General features: G+C 36.1%; 1 pseudogene across 1 annotated transcript; it reads left to right on the top strand.

The window, feature by feature from the left end:
- Window positions 1-23,553: 23,553 nt before the first annotated feature.
- Window positions 23,554-26,849, top strand: LOC143618370 (cationic amino acid transporter 6, chloroplastic-like; annotated as a pseudogene). The gene is made up of 5 exons (XR_013150995.1): window positions 23,554-23,752; window positions 23,829-24,043; window positions 24,124-24,462; window positions 25,495-25,729; window positions 26,189-26,849. The product of XR_013150995.1 is annotated as a cationic amino acid transporter 6, chloroplastic-like (transcript).
- The last annotated feature ends 311 nt before the right edge of the window (window positions 26,850-27,160 follow it).

Here is a 27,160-nt window from a genome sequence, read left to right as displayed (position 1 = left end):
AAGAAATTAGTTTTTATTTGATTAGTTTAATTATAAAAAGAAAATAATAAAAAAAGATACCGTGGGCCCAACTTGTAGCCCCTACACCACTACACCCCAAAAACAAATTCGTCATTTTGCTGATTGGGCGCCACGTGCCATAATTCATCCCCATTTGTAGCCCCTCCACTACACATAGCCTTATGCAAGGAAATAAGGCTTAGTTTTAATTTGTGAGCTTTTTCTTTAAAGGTTATTGTTATAAAATTTATATATATGTAAACAGTGGTGAGTCGAGAAGGTAAGGAGAGAAATGTTCGATGAAGACCGACATATATAATTTCACATAATTCTGAAAACTTGAAACTAAAACCATAATGTAACTTTAAATATTGAGGTTTGTGTAAATATTTAAATTTAATTTTAGTACATTATCAATTTTGTATATAATTGTTCAAGAATTTGTTTTATTAGTTTTTTAGTTATTTATGGTCTACATTTTACTATTTAAAACAACCTTAAGACTATCCACTATCACAATTCAGACTAATCCAACCATTTATTAAAAAACTAATTTTTCTTTCTTCCACCTAAACAACCCAACCCATTATAATATTTGCTCACTATCACAACCCAACCTAAACCATATTTTATTAAATAAAAATGTTTCATTTTTATAGAATTTATATCAAAATGTTCAATATTTTTTTATAAATAAAAACGTGTTGTTACATTTTAAAAAAATTAAAGTTATAATTTTCATGAAAAACCAAGTTAGATATAAAAGTTTGGTTGAAAACTTGGGTTGGTGGAACAACATGGTTGCAACCAATTGTTAACAAAAATGAATTTTCAATTATTTAATTAAAATATTTTTTTTGTAATTTTATGCTATCTTGCAACCGGTTGTGATAAATAATCACGGTTACTGATTACACAAATTAAACATAAAATCATATTGTAAAATTCCGAAGTATAGTCGGAAATAGAAAAGGAAAATTGTTGCTATGTTAACGGATGAAACTGGTGATAATTAACATTAAAAATAAAACCTAAATCTCAACAAAGGTTTTTTTTTTTTTTTTCAATTCATAGATGACAACTGGGTCGGTTAATCATATGTTCATGATAATTATTCATGATTCACACTATTGAATAATTCATACTATAAGTATATTGATAACCAACGCTAACCATCCAAGTTGTCGTAATATCTATTAATTGAAAAAAAGTATTAAATATACAGCGTTACCAATAAACACATAACTGATATGCTAACAATCAATATAACAAGAAAATCAAAACACATGTTAAACTAAAAGTAAATATAAAGTTTTAAAAATACTTAAATCACGTGCCTAATATCAATTATGTTTTAAAAATATTTATTATAGCAAGTTATATTTAAAAAAAATAGAAACATATTCGAACCCTATTATCCTAGACATCAAGTGTATGGTTTACATTTGAGAATCTTGTCACCATTTTTCTCTATGAGACTTGAATGGATATGTCTGCCATTGTCAAATATGTAATCATATCAATGGAGACCGATATATTGCCTATGGCACACTTAATTGTAATTAAATCCATATTTATTTTGATTATAGTTTTCATTCTAGATATAAAACTTAATTGTTATATGTATCTTCTTTTACTAAACTTTGAACTTCTAGATTTATACTTGTTGAGCATACATAAATGGTCAAGTAGTCAACACTTAATTATGCTATATATGGTGCTATTAATAGGAGCTATCTTGTGGCTCCTATTCATCCTTTTTTTTTCTCGAAAAGTGTATGTCATAATCGTAAGGTATCTCAAAAAGTTATAACACTTGACATACCTCATTATTCTAGTTTGAATCCATCTTACAGTGGCGATGCTTATATTTCAGAGTGTGTACATAAGTTGGATTCAAGTCCACGACCCTCAGAATAAAACCCTAAGTAAAACATTTTGACCACCCCACCAAAGTGATGAGAGCGACTCCTATTCATCTATATATCAAGAAAATCGTGTTTTGTATTCATTTCCACATGATAACAAGTATACACTTTTCAACCATACCTTGTCCAACCCTAAGTTTTCTCAAAAGGCTATAAGTATCCAAAATGTTTTACTAAGGGAAAATCTTTTAGATACCATTCGGCTGATGTCGTACAAGCGTACCACTAGGTCATCTTGTGATGGTTACCGATGCTATCTAGTTCCATGCATGGTTGACTATCTATATTTTAAGTTTATAACATATACAACTCAGTGAGTGTGGATGTATATGAAATGATTAATGGATAACCTTATGAGCTCCATGACCAACCAAAGTGTAATGCAGCCAATGAGGGTTTGGATTTGGTCTTAATTCCTTTAATGGTGGGGCATGCAGTGGTTCGTATCTTTGTAAGCATGTGCACCCCACAAAATCGACGATGATGGTGCTCGATCGTACACACTGCTCCCTTTCCTTCAATTCATTTATTAATGAAATTCAATTAATTAAAGTATTTAACAATTTAACATTTTTATAAAACACTCAAATAATTCGATTCATATGAACTTCACAACATCATGATCACCACAATCATGCAATGACTGACGAAGATGGCGCCTGGATCGTCCGGTCATTCGGTCGTTAAACTACATCAGTTTCTTGGTAGTTTTATTTAACTTAATTAATTCCAATTCCATCAATTTGTTAGGTGTTTTATGGAGACAATGAAAACAAAATAATAATAACATGTTTGGAGTCGAGCAGAATTCCCCCATGCAATGCGGTGGGAATTTAGTGTATACACAAAACATAAAATATTGTTTATAACAGTATCAGACATAATAAATAAAAGTTACAAACATAAAGTTACACGTTAAAAATTTACTTTGCGATACTTTTAGTAAAAAATACTGAAACCAACTCCCATTGTAACCAAAAAAGAAAAAAATTGCTGGTGCCGATGTTGTTTATCGATATGGTATTTTAGTGTGTATTACAAAATAAAAAGGTTTATTGACAATGTTTATTGTTAATATAACTCACAAACAATGAATTGTATCACCGTTTTTGCGAGGTACCCCTCACATAAAACTCCTCCAAGATGCTAACAAAATCCCTTTTCAATGATAACAAAAGTTGTCTCATAAATAAAGTTGTAATATGCCGAAAAGAATATCGACATGTGTTTTTACATCGATCGAAATCATAAAAATAAATGTTGATACATGTATCGATGTTGTCTGATCGGTTTCGGTTCACCTTGTCAAGGTCAATACTCGGCATATTTACGATACTAAAATACACGTTATTTTAAATAAACTTTATATCGGAATGTTGAGAAAAAATAAAAAAAATTGCACATATAATTTTCTTTTTTAGTTTATAAACAAGGGATTTCTTCACTATAAGAAAACTTGAAGTGATGTTTCTACGGGTAGAAAAACATCCCTAAGGCCAAACGTACTGGGCGCCATTTGAGGGCGATAAGGGGCGACGAGGGGCTAGAACACCGCCTCCCCCCCTCCGCCGATTTTAGGGCGAATTGGGGTGGGGGCGAGAGCCTTTTATCGCCTGGAAGAAGGGCGAATTGTGTGTGTGTGGGGCCGGCATGTATGCATATGTGTGTGTTATATATATACACACACACACACACATATATATATATATATATATTATATATTATATATATATATATATATTATATATATATGTTATATTACTATTTGTAGCCCCTACACCATTACACCCCAAAAACAAATTCTCACATCTTGCTGACTGGGCGCCATACAACGCAAAACGCCCCAATTTATAGCCCCTCCACTACACATAGCCTAAGTGTAGTAAAACGAAGAGCCCTCTCTTCACTCTATGCACTTGTTCTTCCCGCATGCCTTTTTATATATATGCATATTAACACAACTCACACGCACATATCAGGGCCGCCCATGAGCTAGCGAAAATAAGTTAGGGCACAAGGCTTTCAAGTCAAAAAAACATTATATATATAGATATATTATAATTAATAAAATAATGTATTTGTGTGGTAGTAAGCTTGGTTGCTTCTAAAGTACAGGTCATGAGTTCAAATATTTTAGTAAGCATTTTTTTTCCTTAACAATTGTTAAAAAAGTGCCCTAAAATCTTATTTTGATTTGGGCCTTCACAACCATTTGAGTTTTGAGAACTTGAGAACCAATTTTGTGAGTTAACCACATCATCGATTCATTAAAACTATAAAGGAAAATTCCCAAAATGACCCAAAAGATGAGTGAGAAAAAAATGATCCTAAAAGAAATCAGATTTCCAAAATAACCCATCAAATTTGTATTGAGCCGACACTTTGATATTATAACCGATGAGATTTTACAACCAATTAAAACTTGACACTTGGAAAGTTTATGACATTCCCAACGAGATTTTAAAATATCTTAGGAGTTTCGTCCATATTTCTTATTTAAATCATTTTGTAAAAAGCAGTCTCTTTGGACGGTTTTTTTATGTTTCTTAGCTGGTTCGTTCAAATTATATTTTTTCTTGAAAAAAGAGCTTTATGAATTTCGTCTTCCAGGACGCAATTTGAATGAATTTGTTCCAATAAGTTCATGTTCTCATGTTTTTTATTTGGTAAGTTCAAATCCCATTATATCTTCTTAGGGGGTGTTTGGTAGAGGGAATTGAGGGGTGAGAAATGGAATTGGAAAGAATTCTCTTGTTTGTTTATGAAAGAAAGAGGTGAGAAATGGAAATAAACCATTTCCATTTCTCTGATTTTGTTTCTCTAAAAAAGGCGGAGAATTGGATTTCTCGACGTTCATTTCTCCCATTTTCCTCCTTCAGCAAGGCGTATGTAGACGAAGGCAGACGGTTGCCACCACCAACATGCTCCTCTTATCGCCGCGCCATCACAGGGTCTTCGCTTTCCTCCGATTTCAACAATATCCGTCACCGACTTTCACTCCGTTGCACTTCACAGTTCTTTAATTGAAGGTAACAAATCCCTAATTGGATGTTTAGAACCTTCTAATTCGATGATTTTAAACACATGAATAGGGTTCCGATGGCCTTTTCTTCGTCCGGTAACCCTATGCTGGTGTTTTACCTGCGGCTTTAAGTGTAACACCCCGACCAAAGGCGGATTATACATCGGGGCGCCACATATTGTTTCATTACTCGTGACACTATTGGGTGTCAATATTTAATAAATACATTCATTCGCGCACGCGCAAGTAGACATAAGATAACATAAATCAACATAAATCAATATATTATAAGGCAAATATTCGAACAACAATAACTTGTCTTGATACATTTTAATCTAGGTCCAAAAGTAAAAACGTCCTACGTGTCCACAAGCTCCAAATGTAGCTACAGCAAACCTGAACATGTGTTAAAATAAACGTCAAACACTTGCGTGTTGGTGAGAAATCAAGTTTAATACAATACATAGATAACAATAAATCTGCGCGCAACACGTGTATGTCTGGTGTTTAACAAGGGTGTAATCAGATTGTGATCAAGCCTAAATAGATCATAGCTCATAGTTCAATCCGTGCTCCCAAATGAGCACAAAAACAAGAAAACATCTGTGCAAGTGTAAACAAAGAAAACCGTAAACGATAGGTCTCCCGTGTTCATCTAATGGATCCATGAAAACTTCGGAATAGGCCAAACAAAGCGGTTAATGATACACACATACAAATAAACAGCCAAGTAAACGTCCTCAACACATGGGATACTGCGCGACTAAAGTTCATAAACCAGTTTAAGACTCAAGTTTGTACGAACACATGAACATCCCAAAACATTAAAAATAAAAAGGGATTAGGTACGAGATTACTCACATGATAAACGATGCGGTGAAAGATAAAGCAAGAACCAACTCTTAACAAGCAAAGTTAACCTATAATTAAAGATTATTGTTTTAATGATCTGTTTTAAGTCTTGATTATAAGTTAGCATAATTAATAAGTAAATTATTATATATAATATATTACCGGAAAAGCAGGGCAGAACAGGGAGGAAGACGGAGGCAGAGAGAGAGAGGCGACAGAGGATCAACGGCAGAGAGCAAGGAGGAACAGGAGAGTTTAAGTGCTTTGTGTGTGTAGTGTTAGGAAATTAACATTATTATTTATAGGGAAACCCTAGGGAACACAATCCCTAGAAAAAGGGGAAAAGATCTCAAAAAGCAAAAGATTCCAAAAGCAAAAGATATCAAAAGATATGGCAGCTGCAGGAACAAGGAAAAGCTGACAGGGAACAGTAAACAGGCATGGGCGGGTCAGATAAAGGTACTGGTCAGGCATGGAAAAAGCAGATCTCAAAAGATAACGTCAGTCACTTTTTCTGTCAACCAATGGGGTTGGTGCGCATGCTGCGCCGAAAGTAACTTTTCAGACATAAGATAGGTCAGGTCAACAGCACGGAAGATAAGATAGCAAAAAAAGCAAACGGCTGGTCAAAACAGAAGAAAAGACTCAAAGGGTTAGCGCGAGAAGGCTTGAGCGCACGCGTGAGGGCGAAGGCAGACAGAACGATCCTTAGCGCGCCGCGGGAAGAATCACATTTCTTAGCGCGCCGCGGGAAGAATCACATTTCTTAGCGCGCCGCGGGAGGAACTACAATTCCTAGCGCGCCGCGGGAAGAACTATAATTCTTCGCGCGTCGAGGGATGAACTACGATTCTTAGCGCGCTGCGAGAAGAACTACAAATCCTTAGCGCGTCGCGGGAAGAACTACCATTCTTAGCGCGCTGCGAGAAGAATTACAATTCTTAGCGCGCTGCGAGAAGAGTTCGTCTCGCGTATCGCTGGAACAGATGGTCTTCACGCAGGCTTCCTTGTAAGGAGTCTGGCGCATGGAGCTGCGCAGACAACCTTAGGCGGGAAGAAACAAAGGACAAGGAGAGGAGAAAAAGAAGGAAACAAGGCTTAAGAGCGGGACGGCGACAAGAGGGAACAGAAGGCGGAAAGAGGGAAGAAGAGGGACGGGACGGCGGAAAGAAAGAGAGAGAAAGAGGCGGGAAGGAAAATATATTATTATTATTAAAAGTAAAATATAAGCATAAATAAATATTAAATCATAAAAGAAAGAGATCGGGTCAGAGAAACGGGTACCTGGGTCGGGTCGGATCGGGTCAGATGTCACAGTCTCCCCTACTTTAAGAAATTTCGTCCCGAAATTTATCTCGAAGTAGGTTGCGCAGAGAACAGGTGCGGGTACTTGATCTTCATCTGATCTTCCCTTTCCCATGTAAACTCGGCTCCGCGCTTGGACTCCCAGCGAACTTTCACGATAGGGATGCGACTGCGCTTGGTTTGCTTAACCTCACGATCCATAATCTCAACAGGCCTCTCAACGAAATGCATAGATTCATCAACTTGAACTTCATCAAGTGGAATGTGAAGGTTCTCGTCAGCTAAACACTTCTTGAGATTGGATACATGGAACGTTGGATGCACATTACTGAGCGCGGGCGGCAGGTCAAGTCTGTAGGCAACTTTCCCTACACGCGCGAGAATCTTAAATGGTCCAACATATCGAGGAGCAAGCTTACCTTTCTTCCCAAAGCGGACAACACCCTTCCAGGGCGACACTTTGAGGAGAACAAGATCACCAACTTGGAATTCGAGAGGCTTCCGCCTACGATCTGCGTAACTCTTCTGTCGGCTTCTGGCAGTCAGCAGATGATCACGGATCTTGGCGATTTTATCGGTTGTCTCTTGAACAAGTTCGGGTCCTGTGATTTGAGCTTCACCCACTTCGCTCCAACAAATCGGGGAGCGGCATTTTCGACCGTAAAGTGCTTCAAATGGGGCCATACCGATACTGGAATGATAGCTGTTATTATAAGAGAACTCGATCAAAGGCAGGTGTGAATCCCAATTACCTCCAAAATCAAGAACACAAGATCGGAGCATATCCTCAAGAGTTTGAATAGTTCGCTCAGACTGACCGTCAGTCTGAGGATGATATGCCGTACTCATGTCCAAGCGAGTTCCTAGCGCAGATTGGAGAGATTTCCAAAAGCGGGATATAAAACGGCCATCGCGATCGGATATGATGCTCAAAGGAGTACCATGGCGGCAGACAATTTCCTTGACATAAAGCTGCGCGAGTTGCTCAACACGGTAGTTTTCACGAATGGGCAGAAAGTGAGCAGACTTAGTCAATCGATCCACTATTACCCAAATGCTATCATGTTTGCTTGCTGTCAAAGGTAACTTGGTAATGAAGTCCATCGCTATACTTTCCCATTTCCACGTAGGAATTTCTGGTTGTTCGAGCAAACCAGATGGGCGTTGATGTTCAGCTTTTACCTTAGAACAAGTCAGGCATTTAGCTACGAACACAGCAATATCCTTTTTCATACCGGGCCACCAATAAGTAATGCGCAAATCCTTGTACATCTTATCAGCGCCAGGATGAACGGAATATCGAGATTTGTGCGCTTCACTCATGATATCAGCGCGAAGATTCTCATCAAAGGGAATCCAGATGCGATTAAGATAGCAGAGAATTCCACTTAGATTGGGCACAAAATGCGCTTCCGCGCCACACGCTAACTCGGCGCGAAGGTTACCATTACTGATGGATGCGCGCTGCGCGTCACGAATGCGCGATTCAGGTTGCTTTGGATCGGCGCGAAGTGAAGCTGCGTGCGCGGCAAGATACAGTTAAGCTGGCAGGGTTTTCGGCTGAGCGCATCGGCTACCACATTAGCCTTACCAGGATGATACCGGATCTCACAATCGTAATCGCTGATGAGTTCGTTCCATCGGCGTTGCCTCATGTTAAGTTCCTTTTGATCAAAGATATGCTGAAGGCTTTTATGGTCAGTGTAGAGGATACACTTAGTACCATAAAGGTAGTGTCTCCAGATCTTCAAGGCAAAAACAACTGCACCTAGTTCGAGGTCGTGAGTTGTATAATTCTTCTCGTGAACCTTGAGTTGCCTTGATGCGTAAGCGATAACCTTGCCTCGTTGCATAAGAACACAACCGAGACCTTGGTTGGATGCATCGCAATACACGACAAAATCATCATTACCCTCAGGTAGCGCAAGAACAGGAGCTTCACACAACAATCGCTTGAGCGTTAGAAAGGCTTCTTCTTGCTTCGAGCCCCAAATATACGGTTTACCTTTGTGCGTTAGAGCTGTTAAAGGCAAAGCGATCTTCGAGAAGTTCGAAATCAAGCGCCGGTAATAACCAGCTAAGCCCAGAAAGGAACGGATCTCAGAAGGAGTGGTCGGCGTAATCCAGTTCTTGATTGCTTCAATTTTGGATATGTCGACATGAATACCCATCTTGTTTACAACATGGCCAAGAAACTGTACTTCATCAGACCAGAATTCACACTTGGAAAGCTTGGCAAAGAGCTGCTCGGCTCTAAGCTTTTGCAACACCAACCGAAGATGTTGCTCATGCTCGGCCTTGGTCTTAGAATAAATCAGAACGTCATCGATAAACACAATCACGAATTTATCCAAGAAAGGCCTACACACCCGATTCATTAGATCCATGAAAACGGCGGGTGCGTTGGTTAAACCGAAGGACATGACCAAGAATTCAAAATGGCCATAACGAGTTCGAAAAGCAGTCTTCGGAACATCTTCATCGCGGATGCGCAACTGGTGATAGCCAGAGCGGAGATCAATCTTGGAAAAACAAGAGGCACCTTGGAGTTGATCAAAGAGGTCGTCAATACGCGGTAAGGGATACCGGTTTTTAATGGTGAGTTTGTTCAACTCGCGGTAATCAATACACATGCGAAACGATCCATCTTTCTTCTTAACGAACAACACCGGAGCACCCCAGGGCGAAGAGCTAGGGCGAATGAATCCTTTAGCAGTCAACTCTTGAAGTTGGCTTGCCAATTCTTGCATCTCAGCGGGCGCAAGACGGTAAGGAGATTTGGCTACGGGGGAAGCACCAGGGACAAGATCAATACGGAACTCGACTTCACGAGCGGGAGGGATACCAGGAAGATCATCAGGAAAAACTTCAGGGAAATCACGCACAACAGGGATATCGCGAAGCTTCTTTTCTTCATCGGGTTTGACCACATGGGCTAAAAATGCAATACACTTCTTCCGCATGAGTCTTTGGGCTTCGGCGCAAGACATAAGCTTAAGACCACTGGAGGGTTTTTCGCCGTAGATGTGAAGATCACCATTTTCTCGAGGTATGCGAATCATCTTCTTGGCGCAAATAACTTCGGCGCGATTATGCGTAAGCCAGTCCATACCAATGATAACATCAAAGCTTCCAAGAGGCATGGGGATGAGGTCGATCAGAAAATCGTTTTCGTTAACGTTAAGCGTGCAATCTTTAATCACTGAGTTAATTAAAACAGTTTCGCCATTAGCCAATTCAACTGAAAAATTTTCTTTTAAGTCGTTGCGCGGTCGCGCAAGCTTCTGCTCAAACGCGCGAGAAATAAAACTTCGATCGGCGCCAGTATCAAAAAGTACAGAAGCATAAAATCCGTTGAGCAAAAATGTACCATTAACTACGTCATTATTCGCTTGCGCTTGGTGCGCGGTTATGTTAAAAGCTCGTCCGCGTGTCACTTGGTTCGAAATCTGGTTCACCGGATTCGCTTGCGTAATCTGAACTTGTAGTCTGGGGCACGCGTTCCGGAAATGACTGGGATCACCGCAGTTATAGCACGACCTGGGTCGTGGGTTTTGGTAGGTTGGTTGAGGGTTCTGCGGGTAGACTGGTGGTGTTGGCGCAATTGGGTTGGCGGGAGGGACTCTACAGTATTCGGCAGAGTGACCAACGCGGCCACATCGGTTACATTGTCGACACGGGGTTTGGGTTGGGTGGTGAAGTCTACAGGTTGGGCAAAAGGGTTGATTTCCTGTGTAAGGTTTCTTAGGTGGCGGGGCAGGGAGTGCTGGATTGGTTAAGGCATAGTTATGGACTACAGGAGGTGTTGGGTAGGTTGACAGTGGGTTAGGCGCGTAAACTGGAGGTTGGTAGATGGGTTGCTGGACAATGGGCGGGTTGGTAAGCGCATAGGCTTTGCGCCTGCGCTTGAGGTTGTTACGGTTTGAGGGTTCTGGTTTGGTTTCTGTTGGTTCAGGAATAGTCTTGGTGAGTTTGGTCTTCTCAGATCCCCGCAGGAACAGGGTTCCTGCTCTGACATGGTTGTCGCTGAGCACAGCGGCCAACTCGATGGCGTCAGAGAGGGTTACTGGGTTTCTGGCCCATACAGAATCTTGAATTTCCATGGGGAGACCCCCAAGGAATTTCTCTATGGCTCGGCGGGAAGGGGTAACAAGGTGAGGGACAAGCAGGCTTAGTTCATGGAAACGCGTCGCGTACTCGCGCGCTTCACCGCTGTATTGCTTAAGATTCCAAAATTCTTCCTCCAGGCGCTTAACTTCGTTGGGAGGGCAGAATTCTCGCGTCAAAATTTCCTTAAATTCCTCCCAGAGCATGCTAGAAGCAGTTTATGCGCCACGCGCATGAGCTACTCCATTCCACCATGTAAGCGCTCTAGATTCCAGGACACTGGAAGCATATAGGGTTCGTCTGTCTGAGGGGCATTGGGTGTGGAGGAAAGTGTTTTCAATCTTCTCGAGCCATTGGAGCATCACGGTGGCTCCTTCAAGCCCTGTGAATTTCGGAGGGTTACCCGCGTTAAAGGACTTAATGTTGTAACCAGAGGCGTTAGCATTGTTTTGGCTCAAAGCTTGGGCTATTGCGGCGGCCATTTCCTGGGAACGTTGCTGTCTACGCCTGCGCGAGGCTTCTCTTCTCTGAAATCGGCGAGATAGCGGAGGCATTCTATAAAAGTTTTAATTTTTAGTTAATATCTTAGCGCAAAGTTTAATCTTATAAAGCTTGGTTTTCGCGGAGTCAGTTACTGTCAAAAGTTAAAGTAAAATAAATGACCCAAAATGCAGACTTAATAAAGGTAACAAATTCGAATCAAGAATCGACAATTCATGTATCACCATGACTTTCCGAATTCCCAATTTAAAATATACGAGCAAACGAGTATTGGAGATTGACGATTCATGTATCACCATGACTTTTCAATCTTCAATATAAAATATACAAGAAAATGAGTATTGGAGGTTGACAATTCATGTATCACCATGACTTTTCAAGTCTCCAACATCAGAACATAATCGTAAATGAAATTCGAAAATCAACTATTCATGTATCACCATGACTTTTCGGATTTTCAAATCCAACAAACGAATATGTAAGTAAAATCAATAAAAATCGAAATTCAACAAAAATCGAAATATCGCGGAATAAAACAAAATCATATACTGCGCAAGCGCGAGCATATTCATAAATAACGAGTAATTAACAATAAGCGCGCAAACATGAGATTTCTCTCATGCGCGAGAAGGGACTCTTAGGTATTCTAGGCCGTTACGTCTAACCACCTATCCTAAAGTCAACGAGCTCTGATACCAATCTGTAACACCCCGACCAAAGGCGGATTATACATCGGGGCGCCACATATTGTTTCATTACTCGTGACACTATTGGGTGTCAATATTTAATAAATACATTCATTCGCGCACGCGCAAGTAGACATAAGATAACATAAATCAACATAAATCAATATATTATAAGGCAAATATTCGAACAACAATAACTTGTCTTGATACATTTTAATCTAGGTCCAAAAGTAAAAACGTCCTACGTGTCCACAAGCTCCAAATGTAGCTACAGCAAACCTGAACATGTGTTAAAATAAACGTCAAACACTTGCGTGTTGGTGAGAAATCAAGTTTAATACAATACATAGATAACAATAAATCTGCGCGCAACACGTGTATGTCTGGTGTTTAACAAGGGTGTAATCAGATTGTGATCAAGCCTAAATAGATCATAGCTCATAGTTCAATCTGTGCTCCCAAATGAGCACAAAAACAAGAAAACATCTGTGCAAGTGTAAACAAAGAAAACCGTAAACGATAGGTCTCCCGTGTTCATCTAATGGATCCATGAAAACTTCGGAATAGGCCGAACAAAGCGGTTAATGATACACACATACAAATAAACAGCCAAGTAAACGTCCTCAACACATGGGATACTGCGCGACTAAAGTTCATAAACCAGTTTAAGACTCAAGTTTGTACGAACACATGAACATCCCAAAACATTAAAAATAAAAAGGGATTAGGTACGAGATTACTCACATGATAAACGATGCGGTGAAAGATAAAGCAAGAACCAACTCTTAACAAGCAAAGTTAACCTATAATTAAAGATTATTGTTTTAATGATCTGTTTTAAGTCTTGATTATAAGTTAGCATAATTAATAAGTAAATTATTATATATAATATATTACCGGAAAAGCAGGGCAGAACAGGGAGGAAGACGGAGGCAGAGAGAGAGAGGCGACAGAGGATCAACGGCAGAGAGCAAGGAGGAACAGGAGAGTTTAAGTGCTTTGTGTGTGTAGTGTTAGGAAATTAACATTATTATTTATAGGGAAACCCTAGGGAACACAATCCCTAGAAAAAGGGGAAAAGATCTCAAAAAACAAAATATTCCAAAAGCAAAAGATATCAAAAGATATGGCAGCTGCAGGAACAAGGAAAAGCTGACAGGGAACAGTAAACAGGCATGGGCGGGTCAGATAAAGGTACTAGTCAGGCATGGAAAAAGCAGATCTCAAAAGATAATGTCAGTCACTTTTTCTGTCAACCAATGGGGTTGGTGCGCATGCTGCGCCGAAAGTAACTTTTCAGACATAAGATAGGTCAGGTCAACAGCACGGAAGATAAGATAGCAAAAAAAGCAAACGGCTGGTCAAAACAGAAGAAAAGACTCAAAGGGTTAGCGCGAGAAGGCTTGAGCGCACGCGCGAGGGCGAAGGCAGACAGAACGATCCTTAGCGCGCCGCGGGAAGAATCACATTTCTTAGCGCGCCGCGGGAAGAATCACATTTCTTAGCGCGTCGCGGGAGGAACTACAATTCCTAGCGCGCCGCGGGAAGAACTATAATTCTTCGCGCGTCGAGGGATGAACTACGATTCTTAGCGCGCTGCGAGAAGAACTACAAATCCTTAGCGCGTCGCGGGAAGAACTACCGTTCTTAGCGCGCTGCGAGAAGAATTACAATTCTTAGCGCGCTGCGAGAAGAGTTCGTCTCGCGTATCGCTGGAACAGATGGTCTTCACGCAGGCTTCCTTGTAAGGAGTCTGGCGCGTGGAGCTGCGCAGACAACCTTAGGCGGGAAGAAACAAAGGACAAGGAGAGGAGAAAAAGAAGGAAACAAGGCTTAAGAGCGGGACGGCGACAAGAGGGAACAGAAGGCGGAAAGAGGGAAGAAGAGGGACGGGACGGCGGAAAGAAAGAGAGAGAAAGAGGCGGGAAGGAAAATATATTATTATTATTAAAAGTAAAATATAAGTATAAATAAATATTAAATCATAAAAGAAAGAGATCGGGTCAGAGAAACGGGTACCTGGGTCGGGTCGGATCGGGTCAGATGTCACATTAAGGCCTACTATGACTCGGTTAGGTTGACACGGGTAATGATAATCATGTATCTGAGCGCCTATGATGATTATCGTATATTGTAAACTGGCTCCGATTCGATTTCCTTGGTGGTGATTAAGTCGAATTGCCATTTACCAAATGTCTTTCGTTGTTTTGCCGCAGCATTTGCGCCTTACGTTTAGTTGGTTTCTTTGATAAGGCTATGATGATAGAGTATCTGAGCCAATTTTGAACTGTTGGATGCGGTTGAAATATCGTTAACTGCTGGAATTTGACTGCACCAACATTTCAAATTTGGTAATTAACGACAACATATCCGAGCCTCTATAACCAGCAAACTTTAGGTTTGCTTTTTATTTCGTGTTCGGTTTTGTTATAATCTTTTATAACAACTAATTGCTAAATTAAATCTAATGTGAATTTGGATTTCTGTAGATTTGTTTGCTGAGTTATTGTTAACTGATCATTACCGGTCGTTGCGCATATTATGTAATATGGGCCCAATACATGTACATGTACAAACTGATGTTATTTGGGAATGTTAAATACTTTTTTTGTTTAATATGCTTGAATGTGCATGTTAAAATTCAAGTAATAGTAGCAGTTTCATCATATAAAATACATGAATTAATGCCAGTTACTATCTTTTTGTTTCTTCAATTTGATTGCTCATTTGATAGATAAATGCCAGTTACTATCTAAATTGAATTCATGGTTGTCTTTGATACTCCAATTTGGTTGAACATTGTTTGTTTACTTATGCTACTTTCTTAAGGTATGCATGTAAAGCTTTTTTTTACTAGCGTGTAAATGTGAATATGGTTTTTGTTGACAGATATAGTAAAGGTTTTAGTCATTTGCATAGCTCAATTTTATTCGAGGTCGGCTTGTTTCGAGCTCTATTTGTAAAGTTTGAGTTTATAAAATAGTTAAGGGTGCTTTAGTACTTTTACTATTTAGGTAAAAAAGTATAGGGTATTTTAGTCGTTTTGCAAAAAGTTAAAGCTCGGGCTCAGTTATAAACAAACATATTTTAGGCTCAAACTCGTTTAAGGTTGGATCGATTTCAATTTCTTAGTGAGCCGATCTAGAGTAGCTCACGAGCAGCTTGGGTTATTTAAACCCTTAGCTGGTCCCACTGGTTATAAAATAGCGAGGCCCGTTTTGAAGTGGACAAGTTCATATATATTATCTTGTGTAAAATGATCTTTTTTTTCTACATGTTCGCAAGGTTTTGATCATCTAGGTTTTTTATTGTGTTTTTCTACATATATTTTTGTTTTGCTTAGATGTAGTATTCTTACTTAACACTTGTATGTACGAAATAAAAAAATTATCTTTTTCGTGAATACATCTGTTTGTTGCTTATAGAGTTACTATTTATACTATTGTTACTTCATAGAACTGTGTTTAATGATTTTTTTTTATTTGTTATAGGTTTCACATATATGCTTCCTTCATGTCTACATCGCAAAGAAATTGAAACTGTTGAAGACATTCAACAGGTGGTTGATTTTTGATTTGTTATAAACTATCGTGAGGTCTAGTTTAGTGTATAATAGGAACTATGAACTCTTTTGATTTGTTATATATATGAAGTTTAGATTTAACAGACACAAAGCAAACTGATATACTTTTTTTTCATCAGCATCGGCAGTCACCTGACATCCATCAGCATCGCCGCCGTACCTGGAATCAGCTTCTATCAATCATTTAATCATCAGCAAACCTAACCTGTGAGTTCTCCTTTAATCCAACACTTTGTTTTCATTATACATCTTATTCTATTAGCTTTGTACGAATCAATAATTATGATTTTTAATTGTATAATTATGATTTGTACGTAGACATGGCAGATTCAAATATAGTGAGAGGAGTTACTCGGAGCAAGCATACCTGGACAAATGATGAAGATGCAAAGCTAATTGATGCATTAATGGAGATACATGCATCCGGAAAGTATGCTGGTGCTGACAATGGATTCAAACCAGGTTATTTAAATGGTGTTCAACAATTGCTAGATGTAAGTCTTCCTAACTCTGGCCTCAAAGCAGAACCACATATAAAGTCTAGGATGAAGACATGGAAGACACACTTTAGCATTGTATATGATATGGTGCATATAAGTGGGTTTGGTTGGGATGAACAAAAATGTTGTATTATTGCCGATGATAGTGTTTGGAATGAATACGTGAAGGTATATTCTAAAAAATATGTTTTTTAGATTTTAAAATTTTAGTCTAATTTATTTGTAATTGTCTTGTAGTCTCACAAAGGTGCTTTGAATTTTCGTGACAAGTCATTTCCTTTCTATGACAAATTGTGTACCATATTTGGTAAGGATAGAGCTACTGGTAATAAAGCAGTTGACCTTGGAGAAGAAGATGTTGTTCAAGAGACGCAAAAAAGCTCACCTGTTGATATTGAAGACTTTGATTTTGTTGATGAAGCCGTTCCAAATGTTGATAGATCTGAAGGACAAACAGGAAGTGTAACAAGCAAGCGCAAAAGAGGTAGAAGCACGGATGCAGATGAGATATATCGAGAGTCTTGCAAAGATATCAAGGAAGTTTTGCTTCGATTTGGGGAGATAGTGGGTGAACAACTTAGCAAAGAAGGTATGGAGGCTCGTGAAATCTATGAAAAGGTTAGTGATGAGTTGAAAGCTTTACCAGGTATCACTACGAAAAAACGGTTCAAAGCAGCTCATTTGATTGGTAAAGATGTGGATCTAGGACGTTCTTTTCTTGCGTTGACAATAGAAGAGAAAATTGAGATGGTCGAGTTGTGTACCGATGGTTCAATGGGATAGTTGTGTATGGTTGAAGTATGTTTTGTATGTGAATTGGTTTTAACTATGGTTGATGTTTTTTGCTTAAAAACTATGTTTTGTATGTGAATTGGTTTGATCAATGCATATTTTGGTTGGAATTTATGCATCTTTTTATATGTTTTTTATTTTTTAATAAATATTTGTTATGAAAAAAATACTTGTGCTAATGATAAAGTTGATATAATTCTCTGTTTATTTTCTATGTACCAAACAAGAGAAATGATTCTCAGCTATATTTCTCTACTGAAATCTCTGTACTACCAAACAGAACAGTCAATTCTCATTCTCGAGACCAATTCCCTTTCTCTGCAATTCCATTTCTCTATTCCATTTCTCTACAATTCCATTCTCTGTACCAAACACCCCCTTATAGTTTATCTTCCTATATCTTCTTATATCCGATCCATCAATAACAATAACAGTTTATCCAAATGAAGTATAAGAGAGGAGATCGAGTCGAGATTGCGGATTTGGGTCATGGGGTTTTTGGGTTCTTACGATAATATCAAATTGCATGAAATCTAATTGAAACATAACTAGAAATATACTTGAAAGTTGATGATGAAAATGGAAGAAGATGAGATAATAAATATTAGATTTTAATAATAGTTTAATTTAAGAAAGTGGGGTCCATCTGAAACCTAATTAAAAATATAGTCGGAGTAGACGGAATATTCAAAGACTTAGTCGGTCGAGACGGAATACCAAAAATCCTATCGGTCGAGACGATATTAAACTTTTAAAACTTATAAGAACAAAAATGAGAATATGAACTCTTTGGAACAAATTCGTTCAAAATGCGTCTTGGAAGACGAAATTCAAAAAACTTTTTTCTCAAGAAAAATATAACTTGAATTGACTAGATAAGAAACATAAAAAACCGTCTGAATAGACTGCTTTTTACAAAATGATTTAAATCTGAAATATGGACGAAAACCTCAAGATTTTTTAAAAATCTCATAGGAAATGTCTGAAACTTTCCAATTGTCAAGTTTTAATTTGTTGTAAAATCACGTCGGTTATAATAACAAAGTGTCGGCTTAGTACAAATTTGTTAAGTTATTTTAGAAATCTGGTTTCTTTTAGTATAATTCTCTCTCTCTCTCTTTGAGTCATTTTAGGAATTCTCTCAAATAATAAATGGGTAATAAGGTTTTTTACACGTCACGTTCTCTTTCTTCTTTATTATCCTTTAATCTTTTTATATTTTATAAAAAAAGTGTTAATATATTTATCTCTAAATTCTATTATCATATTTTTCTCATTAATATATTTTTATTTAGACATAATCAATAAGAAAGTTAAAAGACTCAAGATAGTTAAAATTATCAGTTTTATTCATAATTTTAAATAAACGAGTATACTCACATGGTTAAAAAAACACAGATAGAATCGGTAATTAGAAATTTTTTTTAACATGGTCATCACACCTTTTTCATATTTATCTTTAGAATTTTATAAATTTGTATATTTTTTAAATTATGGTTTATAATTACACATAAATAACATTAAACTTATTCAATCAGTGATATTTTATGTAACATGTGTAATTTTTGTATTTTATGTAATATGTGTATTTTATGTCGTGTAATTTATGTACCTTACGTAGTATATGTAATTGGTAATTTATGACGTGTAATTGTCACATGTATAATTGTATATTATAAAAAATCTTATTTAGCTAAAAAAAATAGGTTTTTTATTAAAAAAAATTGATTTGGTTAAAAATAAATAACTATTAAAAAAACATTAAATGAAAGTGAATATGATTGACATTTTGTTTTTTTTTATGATTTATTTTTTTTACTTTTATATCTTTTTCTCATCAAATATTATAGTTTCTTTCTCATTTCTCAATATTTTATAATAATTTATTTATAATCACAAATTTAATGCAAAATTAATTAAAGGTCCATAATTGATTCTCATAGTTCTTACAACTCAATAGTTCTTACATTTTAAGATGTTCTTAAATTATCACTCCCCTAGGATTAGGTTCATGTGTTTGCTTATTGTCTCTCATGACTTAATTGGGTGTGTCGAAAAATAAGCCTCTAGCTTAAAACGTAAAAGCTTCATGACCCTTTTTACATTCGTTTTATAGTTTCATCTTGAGGTTGAGTAATAACTAATAAGTAATAAACGTTAACCTTGTAACAAGTAATAAACGTTAACCTTATAATGTGATAGATTTAATAAAATAATTATTGCAGTGGCAATAATAATATAGCGGTGGTTTATTAAACTCAAAAGAGAGCATAATATTATTTTGTTACTTACAAAACTTACAATAATAAACAAACAAACAAACAAACGTATAAGTAAAAATTCCACCAATAAGATACGGTAAGATAATTGCAAACATTTTATATATTTGAGAAATAGAGAGAGATGTGTAATAGTAGGAACACATAAACAAAGAAAGAAAATAAAAGGTAGCATTGAAATAGTTGATACTTTCTTAAAAATTAATAACCATAAACCATTATATAATTTGAGATAAGGATGTTAATGAGCTCAGCCAAGACAAGCTCAAACTTGTCAGTTCGATATTAAAACCCAACTAAAATCTAAGCTCGGGCTCGGTTTGGATTAAAAAGGAAATTTGTTAAATATTTTAATACAAATTTGAACCGTAATTCCGTAAATACAAATATTCAAATACTCTATTTGTAACCTCAAATTGCAATAAGTTGATGGAATCAACAAAAGTTGAATGTTTTTGAATCAACAAAATATTTGAAGTGCTTGTGTATATGTGTGTGTATAATACAATAAAGTAAAAGGTTAAATAGTTCGTCCCAAACCAAGCCAGGCTAACACATGAGCTACCCTTTGCTCGGCTCAACTTGGTTTCAAACAGAGCCAATTTAATTAAGTATTTTCTAAGCAACTTTCGAGTGAGCTTTAAGTCTCAAGTTTTTTTAAACAATTGTAATTTTAAATATCTAAGTAAACAAAATATATAAAGGGGGTTGGAACAAAACCTTCACGAATTTAAAGTAAGAATCCAAAGCTATCATTTTTAATATAAGTTGTCGCCTTTAATTTATTCAGTATGATATTTAAGTTTCACTGATACCCTCGGCTTTAAAAACTAATGTCAGAATATGATATTTAAAACGAGACAACTATTAATTTGTCATTTTCCTCTTACAATGAGACAATTTCAAGTTGCCAAAATTTTCATTTTGTCTTCCACTATTTTGTGCTTTGGAAGGTAACAAAAGTTTTTCTCTCTAATTATCATGCTTAACACTTTTTATAACATTTTTTTATTATAAATTTCCACTAAAGCAATTCCATTTCTTATAAGTACTTTTTGAGCTTCATAAAAGTACAAGTAACAAGTCTTTTTCTTGCATTGTGTTTTTAAATTCATAAATAGTGCTTTCGATAACATTTAAACTTCCTTAGTAAAGCTTATATTGTTTGCTTAATCATATGGAGCTTACGAATTTGGTTTTAATTGCACTAATGGAAAACTTCACAGTTCACATGAGATTACCCATTCACAGATTACTCTAATTAGGACATACTTAACTGTGAAGTTCTTTACTTCTTCACAACCTTTACCTCCAAAAATATTGATGATGTTTTAGACGATACATTTTCTTATTGTCCAATATCTTTTTCTTTAGTAAAAGCGAAACATGATAATTTTAGATTTGCCAAAAGTGTTATAGATATACGTTATGTTTCTATTGTTCTAGATCACATAGTTTCTGGCTTTCTGCCTCATGTTTTATGTTATGATGCTTAGCGTAGGTTATTAATCATGTTTATGGCTTTATGCAGTGATGTTTAACATGGGGTTACTAATCATGTTAATTAATTTCCTTTTATTCTACATCACAAGTTATGTATGTTATAATCCTTACGAATAGTGTTTTCAAAATGCAATTTAAAACAAACAAACAAACAAATAAATAATAGCTATAGCTAACTGCCTAACTGGATTTACATGTGGCATATTAAATTTATCATACTTCAACATTTCAAACATGTAAAATTTATGAGTTAATGACTATTTTCGTCCCTGTGGTTTGCTACTTTCGCCACCTTAGTCCAAAATTTTTAATTTTGTCAATTTAGTTCTCATAGTTTTAAATATTAGCCAATTACGTCTCATCCGTCTAACGGCATCCAGCTATGCCGTTAGTTTAAGGGTATTTTTGTCTTTCTCCTTTTAATTTTGAGTTAATGGTCATTTTAGTCCATGTGGTTTGATATCTTTGCAAATTCGGTCCAAAGTTTGAAAATTTGTCAATTTAATGTTCAGTTTAATTCAGTTTTTTTTTTATTTTTTATGTTTTTTGTTTATAACCCTAAAGAGCATAATTCAAGCCCAAAACCATCGAGCAACTTCAAATACTGGTATGTATTTACTCTGTTGACAACAGTAATCATACCCCCCTATATTTAGTTTCTAGACATTTCCTAAAATCTTCTCCATGGTGGAATTCAATGGTAAAGTGGTCAAGGTAATTCCCTGAAACCGAATTATACAGAAAAAACTAAAAATTGTTTTGTTGATTAATGTATAATAGTTGATTACGACCCAGATTTTCGTTATGATATGTTAATCTCTAAACCCTAAATATTATGCATTCATCAAAGAAACGATTTTTAGTTTTTCCCGTACAATTCGGTTTCACGGAATTGCTTTGACCACTTTACCATTGAATTCCACAATGGGGGAGAGTTTAGGAACCGTCTATAAACTAAATACGAGAGGAGGGGGTATGATTACTGTTGTCGACAGAGTAAATGCAGACTTGTTTTGGGCTTGGATAATACTCTCTAGGGTTATAGAAAAAAAAACTGACTTAAATTGACAAAATTTCAAACTTTGAACTGAATTGGCAAAAGTATCAAACCACAGCGACGAAAATGACCAATAACTCAAAATAAAAAGGAGAAAGACAAAACTACCCTTAAACTAACGGCATAGCTTGGATGCCGTTAGACAGATAGGACGCAATTGGCTAATATTTAAAACTATGAGGACTAAATTGACAAAAATACAAATTTTGGACTAAAGTGGCGAGAGTAGCAAACCACAGAGACAAAAATGACCATTAACTCAAAATTTATTATGATTTTATGTAGTGACTTGATTAGAACGAGGTGGATACTTGTTTTTTGTTTTTATCCTTTGTTTGCTTTTGAATTATTTCTAAATATATATATTAATATTCAAAATATTTTTTCATAAAATAAGGTTTGACTTGAAACGAGAAGGCAAACAACTAAACAAGTACGAGGGCTATCATATTTACACAACGGAACATTCACTTCACCCCTTGTTCTTTGAAATTATTACAAGTTACAACGCTTTTAATAATAAATAAATAAAATAAAATCCTTATATGCTCTGTTTAGTGATAGTCAGCAGTAATTTAGGTTTAACCCATTGAGTTTTTAATTGTTTGTTATGGGTTCTACTAAAATAGTAACTTCACTTAATTGTGTTACAATCATTATATAATAATAAATAAATAAAGATTACAGTATATACTTGTAAAATAATTCTACAAAGGAAAAAAGAAAATATATTACTAAATCACGCGGAGTAATTATTTTGTTTGGTTCTAAATCTTTGTTACTGATTGGACACGTAAACAACTTAAGTAATATAACTTATGCGATTAATTACTATAACTCATATTTATAAGTTCTTTTCTTTTTATAAAGTAACCTTAATTTAAAAACTAAAAGAATTATATTGAATAATATTTTGTTAACCAACTAAAAAAGATATTAATAACACATGATCATTACATAACCATATTAAATGTTACATCCACATCTTTACAAATGACATTTGAGAAGTCAATTGTGGCTGGTGTAATCATTTATTAGTTGAACACAAATTTAATTAGTGGTGGATTATCATTATCAACTTAAAAGGGCAACTTAAAATGCTGAAAATAACTAAAAAGGCAGATTAACAATTTAACACACATAAATAATCCAATAGTAAATAATCCATTTTACAGGGACTAGTTTTAACACTTCCGCCCAATGTTTGATTTACCGTCCACAAGGTTACGATGTAGCTTTCTTTATATAAATAATAACATTTCGTTCTCTTCTAAGTTAACCACATATACATATATATAAATAATACATATAGAGAGTGTAATGAGAGAAATAGAAATTGAACCATCACTCTTCTTTCTCAAGCTTGAAATCCTACCTCAATGCACTCCGAGCCGGCTCAGTGTCCACAACTTTCGACGAAACGAGCCGTGTTCGGTTCCGTTACGGCGAAACCATGCGGAAAACTCTCCGTTGGTACGATTTAATCTGTTTCGGAGTCGGTGGCATGGTCGGTGTCGTCGTGCTATCGTACGCCATTGCCGGATTTTGCGCATTATTATCGGCTTTCTGTTACACCGAGTTTGCTGTGCACATGCCTGTTGCTGGCGGTGCTTTCAGTTACATCAGAGTCACTTTCGGTTGGTTAATTTGTTTTATTTTCGGTTTTTTCGTATTTGTATTCGTTTATGTTGCATTCATTTAAGTTTCTTCCAGGCGAGTTCATGGCGTTTATAACCGGAGCGAATCTGATAATGGATTACGTGTTTTCCAACGCGGCCGTTGCGAGAAGCTTAACGACGTATTTAGGCACCGCCATTGGCGTTTCCGCAGAGCCTAAATGGCGAATAACAATAACCTCTATGCCTCAATGAAATTGATTTCATTGCCGTGGTTGTTATTATTATCCTCACCCTCATAATCTGTTACAGGTATGAGGTGTTTAATCTCTTTTAATTCCAACATTTGTCTTGTTATATGTGTAATAACAAATATAATTATTTAATTGCAGCATGAGAGAAAGCTCTGTACTGAACATGTTACTAACGGGACTTCACATTTTATTCATAATGTTTGTGATTATCATGGGGTTTACAAGAAGAATTTCACGAAACCAGCTGACCCGACCCGTCCGAGCGGGTTCTTCCCGTTCGGAGCTGCGGTTGTGTTCAATGGTGCTACTTTGGTTTACTTGAGTTACATTGGATACGACGCGGTTTCGACGCTGGCGGAGGAGGTTAAAAACCCGGTTTCGGATATTCCGATTGGGGTTACCGGATCTGTGATCATTGTTACCGTTCTATACTGTTTGATGGCCACTTCAATGTCAATGCTTCTTCCTTATGATATGGTATGTATTTAATTTGCAATGAATGGTGAATTAATAATTTACATTTCAAAAAATGGATTCATTGAATTTGTGTGTTTGCTTGTGTGTGATGATCAATTTACCAGTTACCACCGCTTGGTTTGCATGTAACACGTATTAAAGCATTTTTGTAATAAAGTGGAAAATAAAATAAAAATGTTGTCATTTTGTTGGTCTAGCTGGTGGTATTTGTTGCATGACAACTAAGATCTTGGATGATTATACATATATATTTATTTTTTTATTGTATATAGAAGTAAATGGTTATTTGTAACTTCTAGCTTTTGAAATACAATATTTTAGTATCTTTACTAATTAATACGAGTCATAAAAAATATTTTTAAAATATTGTAACTGCTGGCAGCAGAATTTTAGAACAGAAAAATATTGTCTTTTTCTAAATAAAAGTTCTTCGTTTCTGTAAAGTAACATTTGTTATTCTTTATTTTTTTAAACGGACTTGTTTTATCGTTTATTATGTTACAAAATGTGTAATTATAAGTCATTCAAATTGACGTAAATGTTTATGTATCAGACTATCAGTCCTCATTTAAATATATTTATTGCATATCAAAAATAGGCCAAGTTGACTCATAGTCACCTTTTCTCCTTTATAACTTTTTGGAAAATTTATAGCAAAATTAAACGCATTTCTTTAAAAACAAATGTTTTAATTTGTTAATGCAAAACTTTCTGCACGCTTTAAAGCAGTTTCTAAACGTTTATACAACATTTCTGTTTGATTCATTTGACGCCGTTATCAATTAAATACAATTTGAGTCAACTAAAGTTGTGACGTTACCAAATGAACTTCAACTGATGCATAAAAAGATTCGAGACCTAAAAGGAAATTCAAAAGAAACGTTATAATTTATGAAAGTGATCAAATGAACTTCAACCGATGCATAAAAAGATTCGAGACCTGAAAGGAAATTCAAAAGAAACGTTATAATTTATGAAAGTGATAGATCACAACGTGATTTCACAAGTGCACCATGTGTTGTTTTTTTGCAGATAAACCCTGAAGCACCGTTTTCAGGTGCATTTGTAGGGAAGTCGAATAGATGGAACTGGGTGTCGAATGTGATAGGTGTGGGGGCCAGCTTCGGAATCCTAACATCGTTGTTGGTAGCAATGTTGGGGCAGGCTCGATACCTGTGTGTGATTGGGCGGTCCAACATTGTCCCTGCTTGGTTTGCTAAGGTCCATCCAAAAACATCAACACCAGTCAACGCATCCGCTTTTCTTGGTAATTTTATATTATCTTTATATTAAAAAGGTTATCGATTAGTACTTGGTGTTGTACCTGTAATTTTGTCGTAAACGTGGTACTTATTTTAATTAATTATTAGTAATAGTGAAGTTGTGGATAAACTCATAAACATTTGAAAGTCCTTGAAAGGGAAAGCTGATCATCATTGATTTAGGCATATAAAAGCTTTTTACCCATAGAACCATGTTCTATTCTAAAGTGGTGTTTGTGTGCAAAATCATGTGAGTCTTTTTTGCAGAAAAAATATTATATTATTCCTGCATTGGAAGACCAATCTCCAGCATGTTGTGGTTTTTAAAATCATTAATGGGATTATATGATTAAATAGAACCTAAGTGGTAAAAATAGGCTGACATTGACTTTGACTTTGACTTTGACTTTGAATCTTATTATGTTTTCTAAAAGTAATCAACTTGTTTATGATATAATTAACAGGGATTTTCACTGCAGCGATTGCACTTTTCACCAAGCTGGATGTCCTTCTCAACCTTGTCTCAATCGGTACATTATTTGTCTTCTATATGGTTGCAAATGCTGTCATCTACAGGCGTTACGTATCAGTCGAGACCAAGAGCCCATGGCCCACATTATCCTTCTTGATTTGCTTCTCGTGCACTTCGGTCATGTTCACCTTACTATGGTGGCTGGTACCACCTGGTAAGCCCAAGTTCATTGTGCTCGCGGCCTGCTTAATGGTTATCATTGGATTAGCGGTTGTGTTTAATTATGCAGTCCCTGAAGCAAGAAAACCCGAGTTTTGGGGGGTGCCATTGATGCCATGGATACCATGTGTTTCAATCTTTCTGAACATATTCTTATTGGGAAATCTAGATGGACCTTCTTATGCGCGGTTTGGCTTCTTTTCGGCTGTAGCGGTGGTGATTTATCTTGTTTATAGTGTCCATGCTAGTTTTGACGCTGAGGAAAAAGGAACCGGGACTCTTGAAAGTGGTATCAAGGAATCTATTGAACTTGGAGTGCTGACTCCCAAAGTACAAATATAACCAATTGTTTTTGGTTGAATTTAGTGTTTAATTACATAAAATTTTGTACTTAAGAGGTAAGAGGTAGGTGATTATATAGTATCAAACAACATACCATCGTCAAATTTATCGTCTAATGACTTGACATGCTAACTTATTAGCAGGATATTATTATCATCATATATGCAAGTTATAAATTGGTATAATCAAATCTTATTTTAGTTGTTATTTTGGTATTTTGAAATTTGAATGATGGATTTTGGCTAGTTGCTTGCTTAGTGAATGAATGTGCATTTTAGTGCTTTAAGTTTGGTACTTTGTTTACCATCATACATTTAAGTATTTATCATCTTTCTTTCTATATAAAAATACATTATTGATGGCCGGTGTGCATATTACTTCTATTTTATTATTTCTTTGGTTT

The sequence above is a fragment of the Bidens hawaiensis genome, unplaced genomic scaffold, assembly GCF_021521415.1.
Source record: "Bidens hawaiensis isolate Kalapana, Puna unplaced genomic scaffold, B.hawaiensis_p1.1 tig00002338_1, whole genome shotgun sequence".
Lineage (NCBI taxonomy): Eukaryota > Viridiplantae > Streptophyta > Magnoliopsida > Asterales > Asteraceae > Bidens > Bidens hawaiensis.
The sequence above is the reverse complement of the archived record's forward strand: the minus strand, read 5'-3'. Positions and strand labels throughout refer to the sequence as shown.